Source organism: Cyprinus carpio, unplaced genomic scaffold, assembly GCF_018340385.1.
Source record: "Cyprinus carpio isolate SPL01 unplaced genomic scaffold, ASM1834038v1 S000006675, whole genome shotgun sequence".
Lineage (NCBI taxonomy): Eukaryota > Metazoa > Chordata > Actinopteri > Cypriniformes > Cyprinidae > Cyprinus > Cyprinus carpio.
The window spans coordinates 1,745,171-1,755,541 of NW_024879293.1; the positions used below are offsets into that span (position 1 = coordinate 1,745,171).

Here is a 10,371-nt window from a genome sequence, read left to right on the forward strand (position 1 = left end):
AAAACAACAATGTCTCCACCGAAGTGGCCAGTTTTGGTTGTTGTGAGGAGAGAAGATAACCTGTTCAGATTCCCAACGAACCCGTGTTAAGGCGGAACAGAGGAAAGGCAGTTTGGTTTTCTGGGAAGCAATGGTGTTGTTGCAAATGTGTTTGATTGTTCTCAGCCCTTTGCGTTGACAAATGTTTTATAACAAAATAAAAGACGTGATAAACTTAAGCAGATAGTAAAAGTTTGTTCCAGTTTAAGTTTATGTCGATGGCAAAGCTGCCAGACGATCGTTCACAAAGCTTTGCGTTGCTCATGACCCTTTAGCGTAACTTTGGGGACCTAAATGTCCTCGCTCGCCGGACAAAACTCCACAGATGATTTTATATATATGCCATCCACTATACGTGGTGTCTGTTGTCAAAAGCAAAAACATGGTGGTTTCAGCACCGTACATATGGAAATGGAAAGACACATTCAGGGCTAACGAAACACAGCAAGCAGGCTTTAAGCGGATGATGTACATATTTATTTAGGTGCAGAAGACTGATCGGCCAGAGCCCAATGTGCTTGCAACCTTTGCTGAAAGTCACGCTAAGTAAGACGAGAGTTTTGAACACTTTGGCTACTTGCAGATGCAAACTGCGTGTAATTCTTTGGGCCTCAGGGATGACAATTTCTCAGGGCACATCTTGCCTCATAAAATTAAGGAAAAGTGTCATTTCTGATCATGTTGGAAATCAGAGGTATTGCAGTCTAAAGGAAACAGTATTAAAACAGTGGGTCTATTTCACTTAGCATATGTACACAGACAAATCATGTGCGGAAACCTTGGGTACAAAAATTTCACGAAACAAATCATAGAATCACTAAAAACTTTCAGTATGAAATGTATTCAAAATTACGAAAAGAATGCAAAGAAGCACACTACATAAGTTTGTATCTGCAGTTCATGTTTTTATTGGTTGTGGTTTGGTTTAGTTGGTTAGGCTTACTGTGTCTGTAAAAACGCTGTATAGCAGCAGAGCTCTTGGACTGCAGCAGTACTTGGACACTTTAGGAGTGAAAACAGGGGTTCTTGCAATGCTGTCCTGTTTAAGGATTGATAATGCATTCAAACACAGCTGTTCAGCTGCTTGAAGTGGCTTCATGAGCACTAGGAGGAGGTTAGAGCATTCTGGAGCACTAAACTCCCCATCATCTCTCAAAGACCTTTGAGGCTGTTCTGCATGAACAAGTGCAGCAGTGTGCCATTACATGCACACCAAGAAGCGCTGAAAATATGCTGAGGGCTAGAAAGAATGGTTCTGATCCATTGATTGGTGTCTGATATTAACAAATGTTTATATTGTTTCCTTCTGTTTTCTCTAAACAAAGCTAGACACATTAAACAGAGATGGATGCACCCACCACAACCTCTATATGTTTTTTGAGAACATACACAGTATTATTAATTTCTTCTTTGCCATTTTTTTAGTTGGCATATGTTAAACATCAATGATTTTTGTTAAACATCATTCATACTAACTATTAACTTATTTATTATGTCTTGCGCTGTGGGCAAGACTGGGCTTTCTTTAGCAAACTTCTTACAATCCATGAAAAGAATAATTCGTAGTGCAATGTGGAATAATTCATATTTTAGATTACTTAAAAACCCAGCCTCTCAAAGTCAGCTAATGCATTTCCCTGAGTGAGACGCACTACAAGTGGAGAACAAATAAATCCATATATTTCACCCAAAAATTAAATGACCCTATGATTTACTCACCCTCAACCCACCCTAGATGTATATGACTTTCTTCTTTCAGATGAATCAATCAGAGTAATATTAAAAATTGTCCTGACACGTCCAAGCTTTATAATGGCAGTGAATGGGTGTTTTTTTTTCAATAGTCCAAAATAAGTCCAATAAAGTGCATCCATCATCCATAAAAATTGCCTCACACAGCTCCAGGGGTGGATAAAGGCCTCCTGTAGCGAATCAATGCTTTTTTGTAAGAAAAATATCTATATTTAAAACTTCATGAACAGTAATCTATAGCTTCGGCTAACTGTCATATGCATGTTCATTCCAGCAGATTATGTAGGACATAGCGTAAGGTTCAGGTGTGAAGTGATGAATGCGGAAGTTGCAGAGGAGAGAGCAAAAACAAAACACTGGTCACGAATTAGAAATACAAAATGAGGATTTGTAAAGACAGATGTCACCGGACCTTATGCTAAGCCTACATGAATGCGTGTACAACAGTTAGTGGAAGTTAGAGATTACTGTTTATAAAATTGTAAATATGGATACTTTTCTTACAAAAACGCATCGATTCACTACATTCCCCCCCCGAGCCATGTGGGACACTTTTTTGTGAAGGATGGATGCACTTTATTCGACGACTTTTGGACTATTAAAAAAAAAAAAACACCCATTCATTGCCATTATAAAGCCTGGAAGAGCCAGGACAATTTTTAATATAACTCTGATTGGATTTGTCTGATAGAAGAAAGTCATATACACCTAGGATGGTTGGAGGGAGAGTAAATCATGGGGTATTTTCTTTTGGGTGAAATATCATTTTAATCAATTAATCAAAATGGAGGACACAACAAGTCAAAAACCATTTGCTATTATATGGATATTGGAGGAATGGAAACATGATGAAATTATTATGTTTCATCTGAGTGTACACGGATTGGTTTGGATGTGTTTAGCATCCTCAAACACCCCCTGAGAACCAGGCCTGGTTGCATTATACTGTTGAGAAGTGTTGAGGCGAGGGGCACCAGAGGACCAGGAGACCTCTATGGCAGAGCCAATGGAGTAGGAGACCATGGCAGAGAAAAACCACAGTGGAGCCCGAGGAACAGCAGAGCAGATCTGGGGGGATTTGGAAGACCAAGTTATTGGTGGGCCAAGGTGGAGGATTGCAAGACAAAAGTGGAGCCAGAAAGAGTGAGGAATCCTTGTGAAGCTAGAAGAATGGAAGACCACGGTGCAAACCAACATATTAAAAAAAAAGGAGCCATGGGCTGCAACAACCGCAAATTTCAGCTCTGCTGGAACCACCAAAATTCACTGGAAATGGAGTGTTTTTGAATGTCTATGGATTTGAACTTCGTATATTTGTTGATTTAATATCTTTACAGTGATTTATCAACTCACTGTTTTTTAGTAGAGTTGTAGTACAACTCTCCCCTTTGCCTTGCCTTTGACTATCTGTTTTTTGTATATGTAGAGCAGTGATCACTGACAGGAGTGTGAGTAAAATCTGTGATAAGCAGTTTCCTCTCATGACAGCTGTGACATTCTGCACACTGTGCTCCACATTGGTGATTTTTGTGACGTGTGCTCTGGAGTCTGTGCCTTGCCTTCCAACAAAGTTCAGCTCAAACACTGGATCCATGTCTGGCCTAATGCAGCTTTAATTGACTTATTGATCATAAGCTTCCAGCTTACCGTCAATAGCCTGCTTTGAAGCAGACTGTCTCCTTCTACCCTTGTCCCTTAGTGAAGCACATGATGCTCCTGGCACAAACCAGGAAATGTGCATAATCACAAGCTTTTTTTCCCACGCCTGTCACTCATTCCTCTTACCCTATTTATTCCCAGCTGTGTCTATAACTTGCTGTCACTTGATCACCTTAAAACCAAAAAGAGGTGGAGATTTTTGAGAGGAAACTGTTGCAGCGATAATGTTTTTGGATTTATACCTTAAATACTTTAGTTGAAAGAAGAATTTGATATTAAGCCTTTTCTTTAGTGTTGTTTGTTTGTCTTTATCTGTGTTCATATTAATTGAATTTTATTTTTTAAAAAATTTGAAGATTGATTTGTTGTCTATTATGATTCCAGTGAAGTTTAACAATTTTATCATTAAAGCATTGTTACATTGACTTTATTTGGGTGTAATGGTACTTAGTTAATATTAATTATAATTACTTAATGAAATATAAGCCTCACAGAAAACATTGTGCATTTGTACAGTTTTGAAAATGTGGCTATGTTTATTTGTCCTTTTGGATCATAGGGACAGTTGTTTATGATGTCCTTATAATGCAGCTACACAGACCTGAAACCTGAATGCAGACTATATTAAGAGAACACAAGCCAAACCCTCATAATCTAGGCCAAACCAGTACACACACACTGTAACATGCATTTGTACTTGGCAAAGTATTGTTTGCCTGGTCTGCAAATCTGAGCACTTTCATTTGTGTGGCTTGCTTTATTTTGGATTGTCTGAATTATTACATCATTTACTCTCTTGGATTTGTCTTTTTGGATTTGGTTGACTGATTGGACTGTTTTCTTGGTGTTTGACGCTGAACTGTGTTTGGATTCAGACTCTGTGATTTGCCCTGTTGCTACAAATAAATCTCTGCACATGAATCCCTTGGCTTTCCCTGAGTCTGCTATGTTACACACACACACACACACACACACACACACACACTAACACACACACACTTACAATTAAGGTGAATAGATCTAATTTCTCATTAGAAAATATCACAAAGTGTGACGAGTGGGGCGGGGCCGAGAGCCGTGGGAACGGAGCGAGGCCGGTGGAGTGATTGGGAAATGAGCGACACCTGCTCCACTCACCGGTCTCGAGTCCCACGGAGGAGATCGGAAGGATATAAGAGGAGCGACGAAAGTGAAGGACGAGAGAGGAACAGGCCTGGGTTTTATTTTGTGTTTGGTTTTTGTTTGTGCTGTTTTGTGTTTATTTGGTTATCAAAGATGGATTTGAATGTTCGCCGGTTCCCGCCTCCTTCTTCCCGTGACTGTGAAGTTTTTATATTGTTACACTTGTAGCGTATGAGGCCTGAACCAGACAAATTAAAGATTCGATCGTGAGCATGGTTGAAACAAGAGAAGCCAAATTCCTCGGAAAGGCAACAGGATGCTGTAAATCAACTCCTAGCACCACAGTCTGAAGCTAGATAACCAACCAGCTCTTTCACAGAACAGCTTTCAACATTAACACCATTAGAACAATTATTGACAATTTCAATTCGGAAGAAGAGATTGTCTAATTTGGGGCAAGTAATCGAAGAGATGGACAGTCTGACCCTCACATGTAAAGCCATAAGAGTAAACAAGATCGTTGGATTGACTTCCCCCCACCTAGCAGAACCAGACTGAAATTCCTAAGGAGACCTGTTAACCCCTCTGGTCTTCACAGGACGTATCCTTACTCCCCAGAATGGCACAGAGAATGCCTTCCAATGCATATATGCACCAAAATGAACTCAAAAAAGACTTCTAAATGGATATCAGTCCATTGCTTAACTCCATATCATTTATGTAACCCACACATTTGACTTTAATGTTTCTAATCACTTATTGTGTATGTCTTTTTAAATAACTCTTGAATAGCTTAAGGGATCATATTCATGTTTAGTATGTGTGTGTTTGAATCTTCTTGCTTGAAACATTTCTGATCATCAGTTATTTGTCAAATGTATCATATTCTTGTTATTGGAATCATGTCCAAAATTATACCCTGCAAGAGCGGGAAAATTCGGACCACGTGCTTGATAAGATAAAATATGATTTATGAATGGGTGGGACAAACAATGCAACACCCCGAGAAAAGACAATATCTAATTGGTCAAGACAACATTTGAGGTGTGGCCAAAAGGCCAGTTTAAATACTCAGGACACCATCAAATTTCGCTTTTAGCTTTTAGCTTTCGTTTAGCTTTTGCTATCAGTCATGCCGGATTTTAGCCTGCTTTTTAGCTGCTGCTTTTAGTCATGCTTTGTCATCACTTTTAGCATTCTTCGAGCGCCATTCCAGCGTGCTTCGGCCCTGCACGCCTGCTGCTACTTAGCCACGATGAGAAGAAACACCACCTAGTCTCGTCAAACTTTACTTCTTTTCTTTTCCGTTTGAGAGTTCGTGTTCTGAGTTAAGTTTTGTAACGCTGTGTCTCCGAGTCTGACCTTGCGTGCCCGTCTGAAACTTCAACCAGCCCACAACTCTTCATCTTCAGCCAACCCCCAACCACGGGCTTCCCAAGACGTCACTTCAACGACTACTGAACTTCCAGCCAATCAGCAACCTTGGGAAACCCCCTTTTCAGCTACAACAAAGGGAACCCCGTTACACAGGCATCACAAGTAACGTACCTCCAGACTCTGATCTGTACTGGTGTTATCTAATATAATTTTAACCTAATTGATGAACTCAATGCGAGGGTTCAGTGATTGATGGTTGTTCATGTCTATGCAATTTCACGTATTGCTGTAAACTTGGGATTTCACATTTTCATCCTCTTAAACTCATTCTTTTCCTAACTTTCTATCTTCCTGCAACTTGTGTGAATGTGTGTGAGTGCGTGTGCTTATGTGTTAGATTAGTTTTATATGTCTTAGATTTATCTAATAAAGCCTTATTTATATTGAAAAGAGAAGTATCTTGTGTTTTGTGCTTACAAGTTAATGTCTTAAACTGCCGATCTTGTTGCTGTGCTACTGTGTTTTCACTATACTTTGGATATTAATATCCAGCGCAGATTTGATGTTAAACGGCTCGTTCAGTGAATCGCTGGCCGTTTCAGTGATCAGCCGTGAAACAGTGATTCTGTTCAAATTCCCTTTAAAATCTTAAATGATTCCCTTTGAGCTAAATTGACCTGTTTCCCTTACACACTTGTGCCGAAACCCGGGAGGAAGGAGGGACGCACTGCCGAAGAGCCCTTGCCGCTGGGGTGAATCCGTGGTGCCATCGAGCAGGGCGTAGCAGTCTGGCGCAGTGGACGCTCGAGGCGGTGGGCTGGAGTGAGTTGCCGGGGACGGACGAACTCGCTGCTGGCCGCCCGCGATGTGGAGGGGCGGCTGCCGTCCGTGAGGGAGCAGAGGAGTCTGCGCTGTTCGCCAGGGGGCTGGAGCCTGCTGCCATCCTCCAAGAATGGGGAGGAGCAGGGAACGGGGGACTCCTGCCGGCTGCCCAAAACCGGAGGAGTGTCGTGCCGTCCACCGAGGTCCATCCAGTGTCACCGCCAGGCACCGCGGAAGAGTTCACCCCAGCTGGTGGAGGGCTGAGCGGCGTCGTGTCTGGGAACCGGAATTGTTTTTTTTTTTTCCTCTCTCTTCCCCTCTCTCGTCTCCCGTCACTCCTCATCCTTCCATCTCCTTTTCTCTCGCCTCGTCTGTCCTTACCCCCAGGTTCCCGCAGGTCACCGTGAGCGGTCCCCCCCCGGAGGGAGGGTGGGGGGAGTAGAGGGCAGTCTCGGGAGTACCCCCCGGCCTGCGAGGGGCGATGGGGGTATGTGACATGTGGGGTGGGGCCGAGAGCCGTGGGAACGGAGCGAGGCCGGTGGAGTGATTGGGAAATGAGCGACACCTGCTCCACTCACCGGTCTCGAGTCCCACGGAGGAGATCGGAAGAATATAAAAGAGGAACAACAACAGAGATGGACGAGAGAGGACCAGGCCTGGGTTTTATTTTGTGGTTTGGTTTTTGTTTGTGCGCGGCAGTCGACCGTGAGGGGCTGTCACGCTGTTTTATCTTTATTTGGTTATTAAAGTTTTATTTGAGTGTTCGCCGGTTCCCGCCTCCTTCTTCATATGACTATGGAGTTTTTATAGTGTTACACAAAGCATCAGGTTTAGTTTTGACTCTGTTTCAGAAAGGTTAATCCACTAATCAATCTCTAGGCACAGAGGAGGTAACTGGCCTTATTCTGCATCTTAAACATTATGAATGATTTTGCCCCACTCAGACTTAAACATCCTGAGTCATTATTACTATAGCAGCCTCAGCCATGCTATAGTAATAATGACTGGTCACACTTCATTTTAAGGTCCAGTTCTCACTATTAACTAACCATTAACTACAACTTTTGCCTTGATAAACCCCTTATTACTGCTTATTAATGATTAAGGATGTAGAGTATGGTCATACAGAATATATGCTTTATAAGTACTAATAAACAGCCAATATGTTAAAGGGATACTCAAATAAAACCAAATTAAACCCTGTGGCTCGTGAAAATACATTGATGTGTAAAGACACGAAACGATCGGTCTGTGCAAGAAACTGAACAGTATTTATATAGTTTTTTACTTCTAAAAAAGTAGAAAGTTTCACTAGTTAATGGTGAGAACTGGTCCCTATACTAAAGTGTTACCAAATGATCTTATAAAACTGTGGAAGAGAGACAAGCTGCAAATCTCCTATGGAAAGTTAGGAGATTCTCTTAGTAAATATCAGCATGTGGTAAAAGCTGCAGGAACATACTGTGATATTTCTCAGATTGAATTAATAGAAATGTCTCTTTAGTACCATTAGCAAGGTGCAACACCCGGCTACTTCACTTTACCTCTAACGCCTGTGAAGATCTTTTACACCTCTTATCACAGCACAAAGGCTGCTGTCTTAAAGGTGTCAACTATTTATTAGCAGCTGTTGAATCCAGGGCTCTCTGTACTTTTAATAGTGACAGATGATCTCATATTTTACATTGTTGATCACCAATGAGATCACTAGTAATCCTACAGTCCTGGTGCCTTAATAGCTCTTTATTGTTTATAGCTACACATGAGTTGGTTGAATGACTGTAAATAAAGAGACTGGCTGTCCCCAATAATTCAACTTCTGGAAACCACCAATTAAAAGGAAAATCTTTGTAACTCATTAGGTCTCAAGCAGTAGGTGTTAGTTGTTATGTCAATCTGACCTAAGCTAACCTCTTGTGGAACAGAAAGTGTTTAAATCCAGTATTACTGGATAAACAAGCATTTCTTCAGACATGATTACAGTTTCGGTTATGTACATGGACTTATCCCAGGGGTTTGGCATCAGCCAAGTACAATGCGTTCCCCTTGGAATTACAAGGTTCTATCTGACATTTTTGTCAAAATTGAGTTATTCACATATTCTTATTCTGTGACAATTTATTTATATTATGTGATAGAATTTTTAATGTTCTGTACATTTTGGGAATTTTTATTTAAATAAACAAAAAAGTTGTATCTATACGGTCGATTGGAGTGCAAAAACTTTGAAGCTCACAATCTCAAAACTACTCGGAATGCAGATAGAACCTTATAATTCCAAGGGGACGTATGGTCCTTCTTCCCAACCTTGTAACTCTTCTTCTGAAAACGGCACACTAGTCCAGAGTTGTTTCAGAAAGAAGCATCAAACAGGATCATGTGTGTACAATAGCATTGCCTTTCCATTGGTTACCTGTCATTAGTAAGGGGACTCTGTCTGTTACTTATCAACAGTATGCTTTTTTGTCAATGTTATTCTGCTGGATGAAATTGCTTACTGTGGGACAGGTCTGAGGATCAGAAGTGTTAGTTACTATTGATGCATTATTGCTTGTCTTAGTGTCCTTATTCTTGAGGAGGAATGTGTTTTTGATGGCCAAACCTGTAGCCACACATTAATGACTGTATGCCTGTATGACATGCCTCATTAATTTCACTATACATTCATTGACATACTGATTAGCGGAGTGTACCGAGTAAAACCCCCCCAAATTCATTCTCTTCCTCTTTATCTACCCTTTAATTTAGTTTTATAATACAGTATATTCACGCTTTATGTTTTATGTCATAAAAACTCCACTCAGATTTCGTTTCACATTTGCAGTGCTTTAACCATTTCAAGCACTTGGGGGAGATGAATGCTGTTGGTTGTTGCATGTCTGTCCATTGCTGCAGAGGTCTTGACTGACAAAAGGCTGGGTTCACGCACTGGGTTCTCGAGATTTCACTCCAGCAACACTGGGATTTTTAAGATGAGTCTGATTACCTCTTCATCAGTGATTTCTGGGTCCCAACACCTACAGAGGGAATGATACATACAGTATATGCAAAATCTCTTATGCTTTCATTTTTTCCTGGAATTCAGCTACGATTTCTCTTGGCCAATCCATCAACATAGCTGGTAATAAGCTGGTCCCACCAATCATGGGCAGTACCAGCACAGGGCCAGTTCTGGACATTTGGAGACCCTATACAAAATTTATGCACCCCTCCTCTCCTCCACCACCATCCAGAATAAATAAAAAGCACTTGTAACAAATATGCTGTTTTATGGATTATAAGGCCGGATTTATATAACTGGTTTTAGTAACTGTATTCTTGTTCCTTTCAATAAAATAATCATAATGATTAATAACTGTGCATTTGAATTTAACATGCACTGATTAGCACTGATTTCAATTAAAATATACTGTTGACAAAACATATGATGAGGAAAAATATATCACATGTCCTAAGAAACTTGTTTGACTTTTCTTCCCATCGAACTAAAGAGTTAACAAAATGAAAATGCATGGTGAATGATCACTGATTGTCAAATTCAGTTGCAGCTTTACTTGTTGTTCATTTCCTCATTCAAATTTAGGTCTCCTTGCATCCTAA

General features: G+C 40.7%; 1 pseudogene; it reads right to left on the reverse strand.

Annotated features, from left to right (window-relative positions):
- LOC109092172 overlaps positions 1–10,371 on the reverse strand; it is a 1,055,107-nt pseudogene that overhangs the window by 950,769 nt on the left and 93,967 nt on the right.